The 21,596-nt window shown below is 44.2% G+C and overlaps 1 long non-coding RNA gene and 1 pseudogene across 9 annotated transcripts in view; one reads left to right on the top strand and one right to left on the bottom strand.

Moving 5' to 3' along the window:
• The window catches only part of LOC134933170 (uncharacterized), a 31,292-nt gene extending 29,508 nt beyond the window's left edge, over positions 1 to 1,784 (top strand). For 5 of the 9 annotated variants that reach the window (XR_010179630.1, XR_010179625.1, XR_010179626.1 and 2 more), the window contains exon 10: positions 1,153 to 1,783. This is a non-coding gene — a long non-coding RNA (uncharacterized LOC134933170). Of the gene's footprint in view, positions 1 to 1,152 lie in introns of all 9 variants that reach the window. The other 4 variants (XR_010179632.1, XR_010179631.1, XR_010179629.1 and 1 more) reach the window with 2 other exon arrangements.
• A 17,339-nt stretch (positions 1,785 to 19,123) lies between these two features.
• LOC134937819 (5S ribosomal RNA) lies at positions 19,124 to 19,242 on the bottom strand (annotated as a pseudogene).
• Between the last annotated feature and the right edge of the window lie 2,354 nt (positions 19,243 to 21,596).

Here is a 21,596-nt window from a genome sequence, read left to right as displayed (position 1 = left end):
CTGATGTCTACCTGGCATTTTCAGTCCTATACCAGCTTCCTTTTACTTATTATCCTACGAGTTTGTCTAAATATTTTCATTGTCCCTAAAACCGCAAGTATAGCATTGTGCTGTATATTGTGGCATTGTGCTGTCTGATGCCTGCCTGGCATTTTCAGTCCTATAACCTGCTTGCTCTTCCTAAATCCTAACAATTTCTGTTTCAGAATGTATTGCGTCTCTAAAACTATGTGCTCTTGTGCCATATGGTGTGACATTGTGCTGTATGGTACTTTCCTAACATTTGGAGTCCAATATCCAGTTTGCTCTTAATAGCCTAATACAGGCCTGGCCAACCTGTGGCTCTCCAGATGTTGTGAAACTACACATCCCAGCATGCCCTGCCACAGTTTTAGCCTTCCCTAATTGCTACAGTTTTGCTAAGCATGATGGGACTTGTAGTTTTACAACAGCTGGCCTGGCCTAATAGTTTTCATCAGACATATAGATTTATATAGTTTTCATGTCAGAATGTACTGGTTCTCTAAAATGATGTGGTGTGGCATGGCAATGTTCTGTATGGTGTCTACCTAAAGATTTCACTCCGATTTCCAGCTAGCTTTTACTTAATATCTTAATACAGAGATTCTCAAACTTGGTTTTCAAGGCACCTTAATGGTCCAAGTTTTAAGTATATCCAGTTCTGTAAGGTGCCTTGCATTATGGCATCATGTTACATGTTGACTTCCTGTAGGGTGTTGTGCATTTAAAATTGTCTGTTTTATATTGTTTACAGACTTTACTTACTAGTATTGTTTCCACTTCTCACTAGTGCAGATACTCTATTGAATGTTGAGGTTTTTGGGTACCTGAAAGAAAATGGTTTGCTTCATCCATTTGCAAATTTGCAAGAGGAAGCCAATGTCTTCAAACACGGAGGACAGCTGTGTGGGTGACATTAAATGCGAGCATCTGGATCCAGTGTTGCAGACTATTGCGTCTCCGAAGCTGCTGGACTCTGTTTATTGACTTCACAATACGTTCTATGGTGTTCTGTGGTGTGACTGACAGTGCCACAGAAAAATAATAGTATAGTACACTGGGATATAGCACTAAAAAATAAATATTTTTTCAATTCTTTTCTTTCTTTTCTTTTTCTTTTTTTTTACACAGGGGCAGAGTACCCCTAGATTGACAGAGCACCCCTGGATGGATACAGCATGGACAGAGCACCCCTAGCACCTTGATGGACAACAGTGCAGTATCCTGGATAGACAACACAGCACGGACACATCCGCTCACTACAAGCTTCACAGCCGGATTGAAATGGCGCCGATCACCGGGGGCCTTATATAGATTCCATAACCCGTGAGAATACAACAGCAGGAGGATGACGTTTGTCCTCGTTTTGAGACCTGGAGGGAAAACCGAAGCTGGACACGGATCCTGGCCTGGATCAGGAAGTTTGGGTTGGTCCGGTTCTCAGGGAACCGGACCCACTCATCTATAAATATTATCTGCAATTTATTTTCTTAACGTGAAAAGTGGGGTTGTTGTTATTATCATCCTTTTTCTCCGGCAGGGTCCACAGGTTATCAACAGGATAACAAATGGGATATGATGGAGCGACAGCGGATTTGCACAAATCAGTCAAAGCTTTCTGGCCTCCCAGCATGCAACAGACCCGTCCATATATCCCCACCGCCTGGCTCAGGCAAATCAGTTTTTTGTTTGGTGCAGCAAGAGCCGGACCATGGTCAGAGAGCTGCTGTTTCTTTAGCAGCCCCAAGCTTTCTTATTTTATTATTAGTCTTACTATTTTTTGAGTGATTTTTCTAAATAGCGTTTTATACGTATATTGGAAAGAGTCGCTCCAACAACTCTCCGCCGGGTCGCGACAATGCTTACCCAAGTGCTGTTGGACGTCTGTGTCGGATATACTAGCTGGTCCATCAGACGTTTCCAGGCTGTGGCGGAGCACGGAGAGAAGGTAAGGCATCGGTTCTGCGTAGCAGAGTCAGATCAGGGAAATGATTGGGGCTATGCCCAAATAAAAGTTAGAATCCTAAGAAATTGATTATCTTCTTCCAGTTAAGTATGTTTAAAAAGAGGTGGCTCCTAAAGTAGTTATGCAAGTGATCTACTTTTATATTTTCTTTCCCTGTCTAGGGCAGTCATAGGGCCAAGCCTTGGTTTTGGCTTAAATGGCAAAGACAGTGGTTGTCTGGGCTAATGCAACTGAAGGAGAATCTTTTCAATAACGACAAAGTTCTCATATAGTGCAATGATCCTGGAGAAGCACTAATAGATTTGGCCATTATTTCCTCCAGGGCATTAGCCCCAATCATATGCACGCAGAACAGTTTTGGCTGGAAGGTGGAAGTCGATTCAGAATTTAGGAAAGGTTCGGAATCATTGTCCTTTCTCGAAAGTTTTTCTTTGGTAAAGAATTAACAGATATTCTGAAATCAGGAGCAGACTCCAAAAAGTCAACTTTCTTCCACATACAGTTTTAAACTTAAAGTTCTGCTTTTCGGACCCTGGGTTTGATTCCTAGGAGGACTAATAAGGCATGGGGCTTCCAAAAGTTCAGTTGGATCTACAGCTACACCACACTGGATAGGCCCAATGTTATCTGAGTTTGCAGTGTTGAGTCTGGTTGATACTCTGATGCGAGACCATCTGGACAGGTGCTGTAGAAAGATAAACCATCAATAGCATGGTATGGGCCTCTGCATGGGGACCCCAGGCTTGGGGTGGGGTGGGGCGATTTCTTCAGTTCTGACACAGTACTAGGTATGTTTTTGCCCTCACAGCCATCTCGGGTAGAGACAAAGGACGAGGCTTGCATAAAGCAGTCTGTATGCAGAGGCACAACTGAATCAATAATGAACCAATTAGTGTTTCCAGTTCCGTCACATCGGATGATTCACTTGCAGGGGTTGTACTGGATCAGGTCTGCGAGAAGTAATTTTCACCTTGCAATAAAATATCCAGGTTGTAGTCTAGATTCAAGTTTTTGTAAGTCAAACTGATCCATTCATGCAACAAAGCGGGTGATGGGTTTGATGGTGTCTACATCAACAGAGTGAAGTATGCACAATTCCACTTGACGTCTTTGCAGCGTCTGAATTTTACCAAATAGAATCTACAGTCACACCACACTAAATTTGCCCAATCTCATTGGATCGTGGAAGATGGGCAGTGGTTTCCGGGTTGGTACTTGCAGGAACCACCTGGTAATACAAGGTGCTGTAGGTAATTATGGAAGGCTTCACATAATGAAAACGGAATGGTACTTAAGATAAAAGTAAGAAGGTCGTCAGCCTGGTGGAAATGGGGCATCCCAGCTGTACAAAGGGAAATCCTTTTGGTTATCAGATTGGAAAAATTCTGACACTGAGGAACAGTGTCAGGAAGGTTGTGTTCACAAAGAAGTAGATTGTATGCCAATTAAAGGTGGAACCTTGGGCCACATATAGGCCACCGGTGTAGGCACAGGAGAGTCTTCAAGGAAAACCAGTCCAGTGCCGTGCAGACTATGCGCGTACCTCAACATCAGGAAGGAACTCGCAGCCGAAAAGCGATGAAAAAGGTAAAACACATACTAAGATGGGCAGAACGTCGTTGTTCAACCGGGTACACTATTTTCATTCCGGGAATCCTAAAGGGGAAGCGGACTTTCTCAAGTTGACACACCATTCAGGAAAATGAATGGGCTCTACACACGGAGGGTTCTAGATTTCGGTGAACTATAGGTGTTTGCCGGAGCTATAGCTTATGGCGTTTTTGTCGGAACAACAAAGTGCTCACATAGAGGTCAAAAACAATGTATCCCAGAGTGATCTTTGTGGATGTCTTATCGGTGAGATGACTGACTTCTGGTTATTGTTTTCTCCAGTCGCCCTATTAGCCAGGTTGGTGAGAAAGCTAAACAGGAAAACCAGCAGAGAATGGCAATGAATACTTCATTTCTGCTCTCCCAAGGTCCAGAACTACTGATGCAGGGTCCTGGATATCACAGATATTTGGATCTACGTTACTTGATGGCATGGCCTTGATACATTTGTCCTGAAGGTAACATGATATTTGCAGCAGGTGATTTAAACAAGAGGTTAGAACAAGGACTTCCTTAGCTTGCCTTTATCACTAAATATGGCAAGCCTAGGTTCAGGCTTGCAGTGAGGTTGGATCTTAGATCTTTCAGAGTTCTGGGGTCTTAGCATACTTTCGGGTACGAATGGATAAAGCTTTGAAGGTCGTCATTGACACTAGGATTCCAAAACTAAATAAACAACTTACAGGATGTGTGTACTTTTTTCCAGGTTATGCGGCGCATTCAGCCTCTGGTTGTTCCTCCTACAGTGCCGTGGGACTGGTGTTAGTCCTTTAAAAACCCTTCAAATTGCCCAATTTAAACCATTGGTTAAAATGGGTCAGAAATGTGTTTTCTACTGACTAAGGTGTCAGCTAGAGCAATATCAGACTTGGGGGCATGGTCTTGTTCCCCATTCCTGATCTTTTAGCCACATAAACCAGTTCTCAGAACTAGGTTTGAGGTATATTTCCAAGGTGATGACTAAGTTCCACCTTAACGAGGAAAATGTCTCGGTTTTTCAGGTTCTGGGCTTTGCTGCAGGAGATGCATCACTAGACGCGATCCGTGCATAAGGGATCTACGTGTAATATACCAGTGCCATCAGGAAAGATTCCCTCTTTATTCGTTATTGATTTAATAAGAGAGGATGGCAGGCTGATTAGAAGATGCTGGCAAGATAGCTTCAGAGGACAATTTCAGAAGCATATTCTCTAAGCTGATCTCCCTATTCTTGCTAATGTCTCTGTTCATACTACCCGTAAGGTGGGTCCTTTTTTGGGCAGCACAATGTGGTGCCTAAACAGAACAGGGTTGTTTACACCTGCAATAGACATTGTCTTAGATACCTTTGCCTCTCATGATGCTGAATTTGGGCGAAGGCTTCTCCTATGCATTAGGAGCGTCCCCACCACTAAATTGCTTTGGGAAATCCCAATGTTATCCTGTGGATAACCTTCGGACCCTGTTGGAGAAATATACGTTATGGTAAGAACTTACCTTTGATAACGATATTTCTCCTAACTCCACAGGGATCCCACCCTGACGCACCTGATTTGAGGATCCTTTTACTCACTAACCTCTTCCTTCTTGTACGGAAGGGTGTGTATGTGTGGTGTTCTCGCCTGATTAGGGCTATCTGTGATGCTCCTGCATTGAGCTTTGGGAATACAACCGATTTGCCTGAGCCAGGGATTGCAGCATCATTTTTGGAGCCTCTGATCCCCAAGGCCGAAGTGGCAGCCGTGTCGGCGACTGGTTGTCTCCTCCCAAGAGAGTGCGGCTATGTCCGTATACCCCTTCTAAGCGAAACCGATGCCTTACTTTCTCCCCGTGTTCCGGCTGGTGACGTCTGCTGGACCTGCTACTATATCCGACACAGACGTCCTCCGAAACAGCACTGTACTCGTGGGTAAGGGTTGTCGCGACCCGGCGGAGAGTTGCTGGCGCAACTCTTTCCAAGGTACTTGTAAGACTCTTTTTAGAAAGATTACTCATGAAAAAATAGTAAGACTGTAAAAATAAAATAAGAAAGCTTAGGGCTGCTAAAAACCAGCAGCCCTCTGACTATGGTCCGGCTCCTGCCGCACCAAACAAAAAACTGATTTGCATGAGCCAGAAGGCAGGGATATATGGACGGGCCTGGTGCATGCTGGGAGGCCGAAAAGCTTTGACTTGTGCAAATCCGTTGTCGCTTCTTCATATCCCAATGTTATCCTGCGGAACCTGTGGAATGAGGAGAAATACCGTTATCAATGGTATGTTCATATATATATATATATATATATATATATATATATATATATATCGAACAAATAGACACGGGGGCGCTCAGATGTCACAGTGCACTACCAGTGATACATACAAAATTGAGTGTATACGATAAGTGACACTTCCTCTAAAGTGAGAGTGGCTGCAACCTTAAACAATAAATATGTGCTTGGAAAACACCTAAATGGAGATTTTTTGGGAAGTGAAGAAAAGGGCGCCTACTAGTGTCTAATAAGATTATGTAAAAAAGAACTGGTGTGATTGAGAACAGGACGCTACTTATCTGGCATAAACAGACTTTTGCTTCAGTCATAAGACCAGTATGGGTACATGAAACAAGAAGAACAAGATAACATAGCGCGTACTGTTTTTATGCAATTTTTCAATCTACAGATCAAATGAACCAATTATGTGTTATAAAAAACTTTCTGGGTAAGAGCAAATCCCACAATTTAAAATCTACAGCCAGGGATTTTTTAAAATTTTTCACAATATTTAATAAAACACATAAAACATAAAAAGTAGAAGTAATGCGAGCGTACAAGATAAAAATGAATGACAAGCTTATCTGTCTATATCAGGAATGGGATACATCAGGTTTTCCATAAACATCCAAGATAGTAGAAATTCAAACGTACAAAAAATAAATATTAAAACAGCTTCTCTGCCCATAAGGGAAGTTCAGGTGCATCAGTCCCAACGCGTTTCGTCCTTAATTAGACTTCACCATGATGACAATTTTATATTGTTACCTCAACGATGTGGGGTCTAAATATTTGGGTTACCCTGATACCTAGAAAGACAAACGTATGGGGATTTTACAGAGTGTGCACTTGAATATTTTATATTGTTACCTCAAGGATGTACGGCAGTGGGTTCCAAACTGGCTTCTCAGGTCGGCCTAACAGAGTAGGTGTTAAGGGAATGCGTATTAAAGCATAGGTGAATGAACAAGCAGGAATATCCTAAAACCTTTGCCTGTTAACCTGACCTGAGGACCCAGTTTGGGTTACCGTGATATATATATGGCTTCTTTTCTTGATACACACAAGTAGTTTTCCTACGGGTCATATGACCATCGTTCTGGTGTATACCCAGTCTCAGTCTGGTGTTTCAGTTTTGCAATGTCTAAATTGTGTACCTTATAATACTTTAAAATTTTCACAATGTTTTTAGAATTAGCAATTTATGTAAATTCAGAGTGTGCCAACGGTTTCAAAAAAGATATACAACTAATAACTTTTAAGCAATTTTTATAAATGATAAATTGTAGAAAACAAAATAAACAATTGTTTGCTTACAAAAACTTGTCTGTCTTCTCTACTGCAACATTGAGGGAAGATTTGCTGCAATGGTGGCCCTGATGCGCTCGATGGTTATGTCATGTCCCCTTCATAGCCTGCTGCATCATGTACAGTGCCCCCCACCTCATGATCCAGCACATTCCACTCTGGGAGAAAGTTTTCCCTTTGTATCTCACATATACAGTATTAAGAATGCAGAAGACTGCTACTATACCTGGCATCATTCCTCTTCATGACGCATCGCCAGCATCCTTTTCAGCGGCCAAATGCATTCTCAACTGCCATACGGGCCGAACTTAGGCATGAGTATAGGATATCTCTTTGGGAGATGAGGTGGACCCGGGATGCCCACACAATCTACAGTCACCGATTTCTGTTAATAAAATATTTAATATTATTCCTGGTTTAAAATATGAATATTGGTTTATGGGTGAACGTTAGGAGTAAATATTCTTCACTCTCTAGGGAAAAGCCATCTACCTAGCTTGTCCTCTGCAATATTGAAGAGATCAGAGTTTGTGAGAACCCTCACGTCGTGAGCATCAGGGCCACCCTATGAAGACATCTGTGAAACTAAAAATAAAGGTTTATTACATTTTATGCTTTAACACAAAAATGTTAAAAAAGTGAGCCTATTAAAAAAACACATTGGTAAAATAGTTCTTACCAGTATTTGTGGTCCATTACGGCTTGCTTGACAATTGAATGCCACCCCTTGCGATTATAGTAGTCTGCTGGGTTGTCACAGTGGGGCAATGATGGGGATGTGGGTCCCATCTGTGGCCCCAGCACTGTGTGTAATCACACCTCATGAATTCTTTTATAGTGTCATCTAGCTGCTGTCCTTGTAGAAAAGAAATTAAGCGATGGTCAGGGTATCCAGCGATGCCCATGTGACCTGGTGGACAATCTTGCAGACCATGCAAATTCCTACTTCAAATAAACAGGAGTGTGTGCGATACTCTCCAGGGGTAGCACCACCAGAGAGCAATTGCTAATCTCCTGCTTGGCTCAATGGGCTTTCGGATGTTGGTGGACTGCTTGGTAATTGCGGGAGACAGTAGTTCCAAAATAAATTAGAATGTAGCACAAGACATCCTGAAATGTGCCATCCACTGGTCCTAAAAACCTAAAACTGTCTGCATGAATGCTTCTCCATGTCTGTGGTCTCTCACCCACATTCTTCAGCCTGGTGCAGTGCTCGTTCTCATAGAAGTAACGCTGGCTGACATCAGCACTCCTTTTCCAATAATAGCGATGACAACTAGTCTTTTCCACAAAGAATTGCACCCTCCTCCAGCGCAACAGTAGGTAGCACAGGGTGAGAAGCTACATCAAGCTGTCTGTAGCAGAATTAAACGGCAGAAAACTGCAGCCTGCAACTCGAGGCTAGACACCGCTTCTCCATCGGCCTCCATTGCTTCAATGCTGTGAGCAGTTCCCACCACTCCTTTTTGTGACTTCATCTTGTTGAGTCAGAAAAGTCCATTTTTAATGACATCAATAAGCTTTTACAGAGCTTACCTGGTTTCAGTGGAAACAAAGCCAACCTGGGAATAACCCAGGTCGAAGTGCAGTGGAAACTGCATCTGAAGCCGGGTCCGATGCGGATTGGAGCGGGGTTAAAAATCCTGGGTTGGACCCAGTATTTAGGTGGAAAGGGGTATTATCACTCACTGACACATCACTAATTCTCTTACTTCCCGATATGTTAGGAAGCTGAAATGTAACATGTATTCTGCAGGTGGGAAATAGGAAATCTACACAATCAGAATTTTAATAAACCTCCCCTAAGGGGATGACAAGGGGGTTGACGTAATGACATCATTACTGATAACGTCCAAAATTCACATCTCTACAGATTTACCACATTTTTCACTTTTTTTTTTTTATATTTACAACAGTGAAAATCAGAAACTCCTGTGTGAATGAGTAGAACAGCTAGTAAACTTGTAAAGGCTTCTTGCTGTGGCCTTCATTATGGTTACTGACAAGAGACCTGATGTAAAGAGAGTAAAAAAAAAAAAAATGTCCATGATAAAATAAAATATCTTTACTTATCAGCCTGTTAAATATTTTTTTCACATGTAATAGAATTCTCCTTATATCAACCAACTTGCATTTAGGGTTTAGTGGTAGTCACAGTGGACTGCCTAGACCAGATGTTGCCAGACTTTTCTGAATCACAGCTCTAGAGCAGCAGCATTTTTTCATGGCACCCCCTAGGCTAAAAGACTCCTATCGAGAAATAGTCGCCTGCTTGAGAGTTCGGCTTGGCTGATGGCCAGGTGATTCGATTCTTCTTTTTTTTGTCATTTATGACTTTTTTATTTTGTAACTGGTGAGGGTGGAGGAGGCAATTGTCTGTAAAATGTGGTAGCGGGGTGGGTGAGGTTGGTGCTGCTTGGCAGTCGGGAGGCCCCAACATAAAGGGGGCATTGACATGATTGGGGGCAACTGATAATGTTGTGCCTAGGGGTGACCTGACCCATACATTTGACCCTGAACACCAGGATTGGGGAGTGAATCAGCCACATTGTGCATTGAAGTGACTGAGACAAAGGGATAAATGTAATAGTCCAAGCAATGCAAGCATCTGCGAATCCCAAAAGTCTGCACAATGTTTTAAAGGAGCAATCATTTAAAAGGCAAAACCAGGTTGGATTTGCCTTTTAAATGATTGCCCCTTTTAAACAATTTGTTGCCTTTTAAACGATTTGCCTTTTAAAACATTGGGCAGTCTCAGCGGAAACCAGGTGATGCATGCAAGTCACTGGCTATTCCATTTACCCCAAACACTAGTGAGGTTCAGAAGGGTTGGGTTTAAAATGCCGGCTGTCTGGATGGTGGCGGTCAGAAGACCGACAGTGGCATCCTGACAGTCGAAATCCCAACAAGGGGTGGTAAGTAATCTAACCCTCCACCTAATCTACCCTAACCCTTCCTTCTAGGTGCCTTATTTATTCAGGGAGACGACAAATTCACAATACCTGTTTGTTTCAAGAATTTTCTGCAGCAAGGTACACTGGTATTCCACAGGGAATAACATCGTATTGTAGAGTTGGATCTTGATCCGAGGCACCCACATGCTAAAGCTTTGACTGTTCCCAGGATGCACTGCCCAGTTTGTAAGATGGTGCCTGCAGTGCAGGCAGCTAACAGGGAGGGCTGTATTTGGCAGCCCTGAAAAGAGCTTTTCTGACAAGAAAGAAGACTTCAAGGGCCGCAGCATAGGCACTTGATGCTATATGTCAAAATGACATTGTGCTGTGGCTCTATCACCTCCCCCAGCGGCGCTGTATACTCCAAGTACTTACAGCGGAGGCGCTCCTGTGTCATCAAGCATACATACTGCCGCTGCTCTCCTGGATCACGTGGCCGCACAAGTTAGAGAGGAGGTAAGAGGGGCCCCCAGGTGGGACCCGCTGAAATTGCGATCCGGCTGTGGTATCTGGAGATGGGCAGTGCTGCTGGTGTGGACACTGGCCATACAGGGACCCCACTATATCCACCAGGGCAAGGAGCACAGGTCGCATTTTCTAAAATCCATTTATTACAGACTCCATAGTACCCGGTGGTGAAGTCCAGCAGAGGGGATAAGACGCTGACCTGTAGCCCCTCCCCCAGGCGCCATCTACAGCAGATGTTCCCGTCCTGGAGCTGCATCTCTTTCTCCCTCACTCCCTGTCAGCGTTTGGGCGCCATTGCACAGAACTGCGTTGATTCTGGGACTGCTGGACACTGTCTCCTCTGTAAAGCCACCTGCCTCATCAGCACTGTGCATTTACGGGACACTTAACTAACACTGTCTAAACGACATGTACAATACTTAAGAACAAGTGCATAACTACAGGGATATTTAGTACAAGTATTCTGTGATATACATCCAGTGTTTACTGTGCATTGTTATATCTGTATACATACATAGTTTTATGTAGTAATACTAGTCCAGTGCAGTCTTATTGTTGTGTGTAATAATTTCTGCATTGTACATGTGACTGTGTGCCTATAGCTGCTGTGTGGTTTCCATTCAGTGTATCACATATTGCTGTCACTGTATTCTGTGCCCTGAGGGGGCTAAGGGCATTAGGGATAGAGATATATATATATATATATATATATATATATATATATATATGTGTTTCACAGGATATACTGTTTTGTATTTTTCTGTGTATTTCAGTCACCATATACCACTTAAATCCTCTGTGTTCTGCATTTGCAGTCACACTGCACAGGGGGTTTTTGTCAGGTACTGTGTCTGGCTATATTGTACTGTTACGCCCTAAGGCTACATTTCCATATAATGTCTACTGCACAGGGGTGGAGATCCGTGGCTGATCCTGCATCATGCAGTGCTGACGTTGCGGATTTAGCTGAGGAAAAAATTCCAGCTGAGGGTTTAGGTACTGGGGATTCTGCACCCCCCAGTCAGTCTGCAGCATCGGTGGCTCACCAAGACTCCTCTTGGGCTGCTTTTTCTAATTTACGGACTACGCTAGTAACGAGACTTGCGCCCCCTGTGGGACCTCCTGTACCATTACAACCACATATTGTCCCTGCAGTTAATCCGCCATGGGCGGATACTCTGTCAACTCCGTTTCAGCAATTAAATCAGTCTTTGGTTAAACAAAAGCCTAACCCTCGCTCTCCTAGGACCAAAGGGTCATCTAAGCGGGCCATTTCTTCCTCACAATCCACTCATGTTTCGGTTGAGTCAGCTAATGAAGATGGGGTATATACTGATCCACCAGACACTGATGCAGATGCTTCTAGAGGGGAATCTACAACACAGGTTGATGTTCCTGACCTATTGGAGGCCATTAAACTGAGGAGCAGATTTATTAAGGTTTGTAATGTGATAAAGGACCACCCAGTCGGATCCTAAGTGCCATGTCACAGGCTGTGTTTGAAAAATGACAGGAGCTGACTGGCTGGTCCTTTATCACCTTCCACTTTATCACTTCACCAGGCTTAGTAAATCTGCCCCTGATTCTTCAGATTGATGATAAAACTGACCCTCCAGATACGTCTGGGAAACCTGATAAGTTCATACGTCAGAAGGTTACTAAATGAGTTTTGCCACATTCTGACCGTTTAGTTGACCTACGTCAGGAATCCTGGGAATCTCCAGGAAAGATATTCTCCCTGTCTAAAAAGATGCTAGCTCGTTATCACCTCTCTGCAGAGTTAAGTAAGTATTGGGAAACCACCACCACTGGTGGACTCACATGTCGCTAGTCTTGTGGTGTCTTCTACTCTGCCTGTCACTACCGTCCCCTCTCTGAAGGAACCAACGGATAAGTGTGTGGAGGGTTGCTTGAAGTCTATTTACACTCTTGCGGGTGCGTACATAGACCCACTATAGCAGCTTCTTGGGCTGCCAAGGGTATTGAAGCCTGGATTCAAGCTGTTGAGGCAGAGCTACCTCTGAATTTTTCTGATAATGCCAGACAGTGTCTTTCATATATTACCACAGCCTCTCATTACATTCAGGAGTCGGCCTCTGATGCCGGTGTTCTGACGGCCAAAGCATCTACTACGTCCATTCTGTGGTTGCAGTCCTGGTCAGTGGACCTGGACTCTCAAAAGACTTTGGAGGTGATCCCTTTTAAGAGAGACATACTATTCGGGGAAGATTTGTACAAGATTGTTGCTGACTCAGCATCTGCTAAGACTGCATGTCTACCAAGTACTAATCCTTCAGCTCCGAAGGTTGAGTACCTCCTTTCGACCTCCAACTAAAGCAAAGGGTCGGGCATACCCGAAACAAGGTTGTACTTCCAAAACCTCTAAGCCCAAGCCTAAATGTTCTTGGGCTGCCCGTCAGCCTGCTTCCAAACCAGACAAGACTGCTGCATGATGGGGCGGCTTCCCCCAGGGTGGGGGGCCAACTTCTGCGGTTCACCCACGTATGGTTACAGACCACTTCAAATGCCTAGGTGAAGGAAGTCGTCACTCGCGGATACGCCATATCTTTCAAGAAACATCCCCCTCACAGATGGTCTTCAGGTTGCCGGCGGCCGGGCTCCCGGCGACCACCATACTGGCACCGGAATCCCAACCGCCGGCATACAGACATCTTTTCTCTCTTGGGGGTCCACGACCCCCCTGGAGGAAGAATAGATAGCGTATCGCGGCGTGCCCACAAGGGGCTCATTTGCGCTCACCCAGCTGTCTGTATGCCGGTGGCCGTGATTCCGACCACTGGCAAACCATACTACACCCCCCTTACAGGTTTTGCTAGATGATTATCCCTCTGGATTCGTTAAAAGCAAAAACTCTACATTTGGTGGTGCAATCCCTCCTGGACATAGGATTGATAGTGCTGGTACTTCTGTCTCAGAGGGGCAGGGGGAACTATTCAACACTGTTCCTAGTTCCGAAGCCGAATGGATCCTCCCGGCCCATTCTCGGCCTCAGATTTTTGAACAAATTTGTGAAGGTATCCAAATTCCGTATGGAAACTCTACGCTCTATTGTTCTGGCTTTGGAGTCCAATGATTATATGGTATCCCTGGACATACAAGATGCTTACCTACACGTACCTATTGCCATGTCTCATCAGCAGTATCTGCGGTTTGCTATTGGCAACCTACATAATCCGTTCCAAGCCTTGCCCTTTGGACTGACTACAGCTCTTCGGATCTTCACCAAGGTCATGGCAGTTATGACGGCCACTCTCCGTCGGCAAGGTATCCAGATCCTGCAGTTTTTGGATGACTTGCTGATCCTGGCAAACTCCCCAGAGGTTCTCATCCGCCATCTGGAACTGACGGTCCAATTCCTACAAGCACACGGGTGGCTCATCAAATGGAAGAAGTCCTCACTGGTCCCTGCTCAGAGCATGGTGCACCTGGGGACACTACTGGACACACACAACCAACGTTTGTTCTTGTCTCCAGAGAAGGTCTTGAAGTTTCAGGACAGGATACAATGCTTCCTTTCTCACCCACGAGTGTCTATACACTCGGCATTGCAAGTACTAGGCCTCATGGTGTCTGCTTTCAACATGGTAGAGTACGCTCAATTTCACTCTCACCCTCTGCAGAAGCTAATACTTGCCCAGTGGGGTGGCCTGCCTCACCAGATCAGATCTCACATGATCATCTTGACTCCAGAGGTTCGTCTGTCACTGAGCTGGTGGATACAGGATTTACAATTGAGCAGGGGTCGTCCCTTCTGGATCTCCAACTGGGTCCTCATAATGATGGATGCCAGTCTGCCGGGTTGGGGCGCAGTGTTGGAGCAACACTTTTGGGGTCGGTGGACCAGGGAGGAATCTCTCCCCCCGATAAAGTTTCTGTAGTTGCAGGCAGTGTTCAATGCTTTGAAACTTGCCTGGCCTGTGGTACAGAACAGGCCTGTTCAAGTACAGTCGGACAACGCCACCATAGTGGCGTACACAAATTATCAAGGCGCCACGTGAAGCCGCATGGCAATGATGGAAGTGTCAAAGATTCTTCAATGGGTGGAACGCCATCTGCCAGACTTATCGGCAGTGTTCATTCCTCAACTGAGAAGCGGACTTCCTCAGTTGTCAGGATGTACACGCCAGAGAGTGGAATCTTCATCCGGTAGTCTTTCAACTCCTAGTGGACAAGTAGGGCCTACCAGATGTAGACATGATGTCATCTCTACACAATCACAAGGTTCTGGTCTTCAGAGCAAGGACCAAGGATCCTCAAGCAGTGTTCGTGGACGCACTGGCAATTCCATGGAACTTTCGGCTGCCATACGTGTTCCCCCCCCGCCCAGTGTCACTCCTGCCCAGGGTAATTTGGAAGTTCAACAAGGAGGCATACTACTTCTAATCGCTCCAGCGTAGCCCAGATGGCATTGGTTCTCAGACCTGCAGGGTCTCTTGATAGAGCACCCTCTTCTACTTCCTCAATGCCTAGACCTCCTTGTTCAGGGCCCTTGAGTCTACCAGGGTATGGCCCGACTACTTTGACGGCGTGTCGCTTGAAGCTTCACTCCTGAGGGCAAAAGGTTTTTCTGAGGCGGTCATTCAAACTATGTTGAAAGCCCGTAAACCAGCTTCGGCTCGGATTTATTATAGGGTCTGGAATTCTTACTTCACCTGGTGTGCGGCTATGAATTTCGACGCATATAAGTTCAATACTGCCAAACTTTTTGCTTTTCTGCAATAGGGCCTGGACTTAGGCCTTCGACTGTCCTCCCTCAAGGTTTATATATCTGCCTTATCGGTGTGGTTTCGGAGAAAGATTGCGTCTCTTCCTGACATTCACGCTGTCACTCTGGGTGTTTTACAGATTCAACCTCCCTATATGTCTCCTGTGGCTCCATGGGATCTGTCTGTTCTGAATACCCTACAAGAGTCTCCATTTTAACCTCTTGAGTCTGTGGACTTTAAATGGCTTACGATTAACGTCTTATTTTTGCTGGCTATTGCCTCTGCTTGACGGGTTTCAGACTTGGGTGACTAATCCTGTTGGTCACCCTTTCTGATTTTTCACTGTGACCATGCGGTTCATAGAACTTGCCATGGTTATCTACCTAAGGTGTTGTTTTTCCACCTTAACCAAGAGATTGTGGCTCCGGCCATTATCTCTCTTGGTTTGTCCTCCAAAGAGCGGTCTTTGGATGTGGTACGTGCTCTCCGTATCTATGTGAAGATAACTGCATCCCTTAAGAGATCTGATTCTCTTTGTCCTTTTTGGTTTTCACAAACGTGGCTGGCCTGCGAATAAGCAAACTTTGGCCAGATGGATTAGAATAGTGGTTGCCAAGCTTATGCGCAGGCTGGACTTCCAGCTCCTGCTGATATCCAGGTCCATTCTACTCAGTCTTTGGACCTTCTTAGGCGGCCCGCCGGGGATCCGGATTGAAAGTCGACAGTAACTAGGTCGACAATGTCTAGGTCGACCACTATTGGTTGACAGTAACTAGGTCGACAGGGTCAAAAGGTCGGCATGTTCTAGGTCGACGGGTCAAAAGGTCGACATGAGTTTTTCACAATTTTTTTTTAACCTTTTCATACTTAACGATCCACGTGGACTACGATTGGAAAGGTAATCTGTGCCGAGCGAAGCCCGAAGCATGGCGAGCGAATGCGGTGCACTAATTGGGGTTCCCAGTCACTCTACGAAGAAAACGACACCAAAATAACATTAAAAACTCATGTCGACCTAGAACATGTCGACCTTTTGACCCTGTCGACCTAGTTACTGTCGACCAATAGTGGTCGACCTAGACATTGTCGACCTAGTTACTGTCGACTTTCAATACCACACCTGGCCCGCCGTGGCGCGTCCCTAGAACAATTGTGCAAGGCGGCTACATGGTCCTCAGCGAACACGTTCATCAGGTTCAATGCCTTTGAAACCTCCGCCTCCCAGGATGCCTCCTTTGGACGCCAGGTTCTTGTGCCCGCTACAGTGCGTCCCCTCCCATGAGGAACTGCTTTAGGACATCTCCAATGTTATTCCCTGTGGAATGCCAGTGTACCCCGCTGCAGAAAAGGAGATTTATGGTAAGACTTACCATTGTTAAATCTTTCTGCGAGGTACACTGGATTCCACAGGGCACCCACCCCGACGCACTTAGCTTCTTTGGGTTTGTATGGCATTAGCTGCTGGTACCTTCTCCTGTCATGAGAATGTGGTTCTATGTGGCTAACTACTATCGTCTCTCTTACCTGCTACTGCATTGGACTGGTTAACAAAACTGAGCTCTAGTTCCTGGAGACGGGGAAATAGAGGAGGCAGTGCAGTGCATCCTGGGAACAGTCAAACCTTTAGCTCAGGGGTTCTCAAACTCTGTCCTCAGGGGCCCACACAGTGCATGTTTTGCAGGTCTCCTCACAGAATCACAAGTGAAATAATTAGCTCCACCTGTGGACCTTTTAAAATGAGTCAGTGAGTAATTAATACACCTGTGCACTTGCTGGGTTACCTGCAAAACATGCACTGTGTGTGCCCCTGAGGACCGAGTTTGAGAACCTCTGCTTTAGCTTGTTAGTGCCTCGGATCAAGATCTAACTCTACACCCCGATGTTATTCCCTATGGAATCCAGTGTACCTCGCAGAAAGATTTAACAATGGTAAGTCTTACCATACAGTAAATCTCCTTTTTTTACAAATCAAAATATGCAGTTAACCAATACTTACAATACTTAAAAACAAAGAAAAAGTGGAGGGAGAGGATGGAAAAGAGCAGGGAAGGTGTGGGGGGGGGGGGGGGGGGTCGGGCGTGACTACGACGTGCATGGAGTAGCACACAGGTTGTGTAGTTCTCTGGCTTTTTCATCCCTCAACAACATCATGTGTCGTCGTCCCCTAGGGCGTTTCTTTATAAAAGTGTGGTGGATAGTGGTGCCCAATTCTGAGCCTGTCCAGCCCCTGCCACCCGCTGTGTGACGATTGTACTGTGAGGCACGGAAGAAAGCCGCTTCACGTGGGATGCTGCTCCCTTTCCCTCTTCATGCAACGCTGGGCGCCCTGCTGAACACCTCTCCCTGCCCTCATCTGCTGCATCCGCCTGACTGAGAGCTGCTGTGTCCTGCTGCCAGGTGCTGGTCTGCTGCCTGTCTGCCCGCTTATCTCTCCACGCTGCTTCACTGGAGACCCGGGGACAGCCGCACCATGTGGGGCTCCCACTGCTACGGAGCGCACTTTCCCGGCTTCCTCTCTGCCCCCCTGCTAAGAGCCCTGCCACTGCCAGACCGGGTTGCTGTGGTGCTGGGACGATTCTGTGCCATGTACAGATACCCTCCTGCTGGTGAGATCATTCTTTTGGGATCTGCTGCATTATCCTTTGCTGCACTTGCATACCTCGGGTGTCTGGCTACTGCTGTGTAATTGCTTTGGAAAGTCTATGGAGGAGTGCTGCTAAGCTTCCCTTGTGTATTACCAGCCTCAGTCAATTTATCATACATGCTGGAGTTTGGTCAGTGTATACCTGCAGCTGTGGCTATATAGCTCTGTTGGGATTATCCTTGGTCTCACATTGTGACATTCAGTGCTACATATCACCTTTCTCCTTGTTGCTGTTTCATCCACTATGACTCAAATCCTGCTGAAGGTGAGTGGCACGCTGCACTTGGAACATATTGCTTGACTGCAGTCAAAAAGATCTTTTTTTTTTTTAATCTGCTAGCGACCACAATGGTTAAACATCATCATAACTCTGTGGCTGCAGCTAAACTGGAGAGGTTTTCCAGAAACCCCCCTGCACAGCAACACCCGGGGGCTGATGCGTAGCCTGTCCCCTCACCGCCATCTCCCTCTACTAGCTCCTCATCTATATTGGGTGGGGTTTTTTGGGGATCTGCACTGGTCCTGATTATACTATGATAGTAATTCAATTTGTATTTATTATCTATGACAAATGTAATTCAACCAACATAAAGCTACCAACTTCGCCTGTTACGGCTTTTGTAGTAGAACAAGGTTGGTGGTGCTCCCAGATATTAGTTCAGAAATAAACTGTTAAAGGGTTGTTTTGCAAAGAGGCAAAAAGAGAAGGACTATTAATTATGTCTCTCAGGGGCATTCTTAATTTCTGTAAATTGATAGAAAAATGGAAATGTAGATGAGGTATCATGATTTATGTATGGAATTAGATAAAACTTTAACTTTTAATATTGTACACAGACGAAAAGATGATAAAAATATTGCTGTGTATCAGCAATATGTTAAAATAAGTATTAAACAACAAAATTCAAGTGACAAAGTGTAACTCGCTTGTATAAAGAGGATGACAGGAAGTTTATCTGTAAATCCACTGATTTATAAGTGAGTGTTGATGTTTGTCAGAAGCAAAAATATAAGATAATCCTGTTATCTCTATGAATTATGATATTATATACACCTGTATAGTCATAAAAAAGATGATAATAGGAAACCGGCTTGTATAAGTAAGGACTCCTGTATGATGGGTCAGCTAGGGTAAATAAATTGCAAGATGATCTGTAATGAAATTTGCTGATCAGCGGAAGATATCTTCCTTAATGCTACAGTACCCGGTATTCCCAGAGGGTCACCCTTTCTGGTACTGACCAGGCCCAATGCTGCTTGGCTTCCAAGATCAGGCGAGATCGGGCATGTCCAGCATGGTATGACTGTAGTAGGTCAAGAAAATACCTATCGGCATAAATGGAGGCCACTAATGGAGTCAATTTAAAAAATATCAGAGGACCAACAATGGTCACTGACCAATAGGTCACCCCTGAAATGACTTGTGAATGAATAGGGGGGTCTTAAACATAACAGAGAGGTCAAATTCTCTCCCCTAAAGATTTTTTCCACAAACTGAAATTATAGTACGGGCATGTGTGAAATGTAACACAAGTAGTCCACGATAAGCCCTTTACAAAATACAATGAAATAAGGACTGAAGTGAGAGCACATGCTCAGAAGCATCACAATTACTCCACAAACATGCAACCTGAATTGTTGGTGTGGAGATTGCAGTAAGAAATGGTGTCCCTAGTGCACCTATGTTGGATCATATAGAGCATATGGACTAGAAGATTCCAGCACACGGATTGCCTGGAAGGTTAACCATAAGTTGCTGACGGGTACAATAATGATCACTTAAATGGGTTAGTGAGTATAATGCAGAAAAAATTGCTAATTCATAACTGCAACCTGAAACTTCACATAGAATACAGTACAGTGACTAATGAGAATTCATATAGAGTACAGCACAAAGGCTGCAAGAACAGCTATCAATTTGTTCTATAATTTCACATAGAATATAGTATAATGGCTGATAAGAATTCACTTAGATACAATAAATAACAAGAGTAACTGTACAGTTGTTGCAAAAAGACGCATTGGTATTCAACTAATTATCTCATGAATAAATATTTACAAAGAATATGCTGACCCATATAATCATATGAAAAAGAAGGGTTCATCTAGAATCCAGCATATAGAGAGCAGCTGTAGGTTTGTTTGGACAAAAAAGAAATCAATTATATTAATTGATTGTCTCAAATGAGAAAAACAAACTATAAATAGAAAAACAATGATAGTATTGTTAATAATAGAAGCTCGCCTGTAGTCAGGATACAGATGATCAAATAATTGCCACACTGATTTTAGAATTAATAAGCAGCTAATAAATGCTTCCCTGCATCGCATAAATATCATGTATATCGATTTAGTGTCTATACAGGGCATTCATTATTCAACGGTTGATGAGTGGTTTCCCTGCTCTGGGTTAATGCTCTGTATGTATACAGTTACCATGGAAACCACTAGACAGGTGTTATGCCCTACTCTGTAGTTGCGGGGGAAACAGACCTGTCTGGTGCCGTTTTAATCAGTGTGGAAAAAGGTCTCCTCTATTCCAGTGCAGGATGCACAGGGAGGTGATCTGACCTGGGAGCTGAGTCCGCTACATAGAGCGGTATTATACTTGCTGCTGAGGCTGGAGAGGAGTCCGCCCGCCGGAGCCCCGTCGCGGAGGTCCCGGAAGTCGGGTGCCGGACTGGAAGTGACGCGCGTTTCGCTGGGAGGAGCTTGTTCACATGATCGTCTGATCTGTGAGCCCTCCGAGTGTGTCTCTTAACAAAAGCTTTAGCCAATGCGCTTGTGGGAAAGCATGATGGACATGTTTGAGAACCAATGGGACGGCAGAAGCGGGGAAACCTGAGAAAGCACTGTGACTTGTGAGCTTAATAAGGAGAATGCAAAACAGATGTCATAACGCAAAGTAGTACTACTTAGAATGCTGTATTGTAATGGTTGAATAAATCTGAAAATATGAACATATAAGTACACTTAAATAACTATCCATTGTTGTGTGTACCAGAGTGTAAAATGAAAAAAGCTGCGGTGAAGGTCTGAAAGTAAATAAATAAATTAAAAAATAAATAAACAAAAATAATTATTGTTAATTGGTACAAATTGCTGGATGTGACTGGTTTAACAACCAGATCTAAAAATGAGATAGAATTGTGTAATAGTGGTAGGGATAATATGTGAGAAAAAGGGTGAAATTTAGAAGGTGTGTGAATGTGACATAAAAATGTGAGGGAAAAATAATTTTATTATATTGATAATTAGTAAGGACAAACACAGGACTAGACTGATATGTGATAAATGGAACTTAATATGGTGTGAATAACTTGTGCCAAAATGAGTAGTGAATGAAAATGTGAAAATTATGAGACTGGTGAAGGAACGTAAGGAGAAAAGTGTTAGGAAAATGAGTAGGAAGGGAAAAAGTGAAGGTAAGTGGAGAATTGTTAGGGATGAAAGGTGATGTGTGAAAAGCAAAGTATTAAAGTACAATGGAATGGCCGTGAAAAAAGGGGGGAAGGAAGGGCTGTTGTGTAAATGAAAATGATGATACCATTCTCTATGCCTGTTAATTAAGCAAAAATTATACAAAAATCGTTGTATTTAAAAAAGATATTGTGAAAAAATTATGAAAAAAAAATTTGTTATGAAAAAATTATGAAGAAAATATTA

This window comes from Pseudophryne corroboree, chromosome 6 (assembly GCF_028390025.1).
Source record: "Pseudophryne corroboree isolate aPseCor3 chromosome 6, aPseCor3.hap2, whole genome shotgun sequence".
Lineage (NCBI taxonomy): Eukaryota > Metazoa > Chordata > Amphibia > Anura > Myobatrachidae > Pseudophryne > Pseudophryne corroboree.
This window is presented reverse-complemented; position numbering and strand designations above follow the sequence as displayed.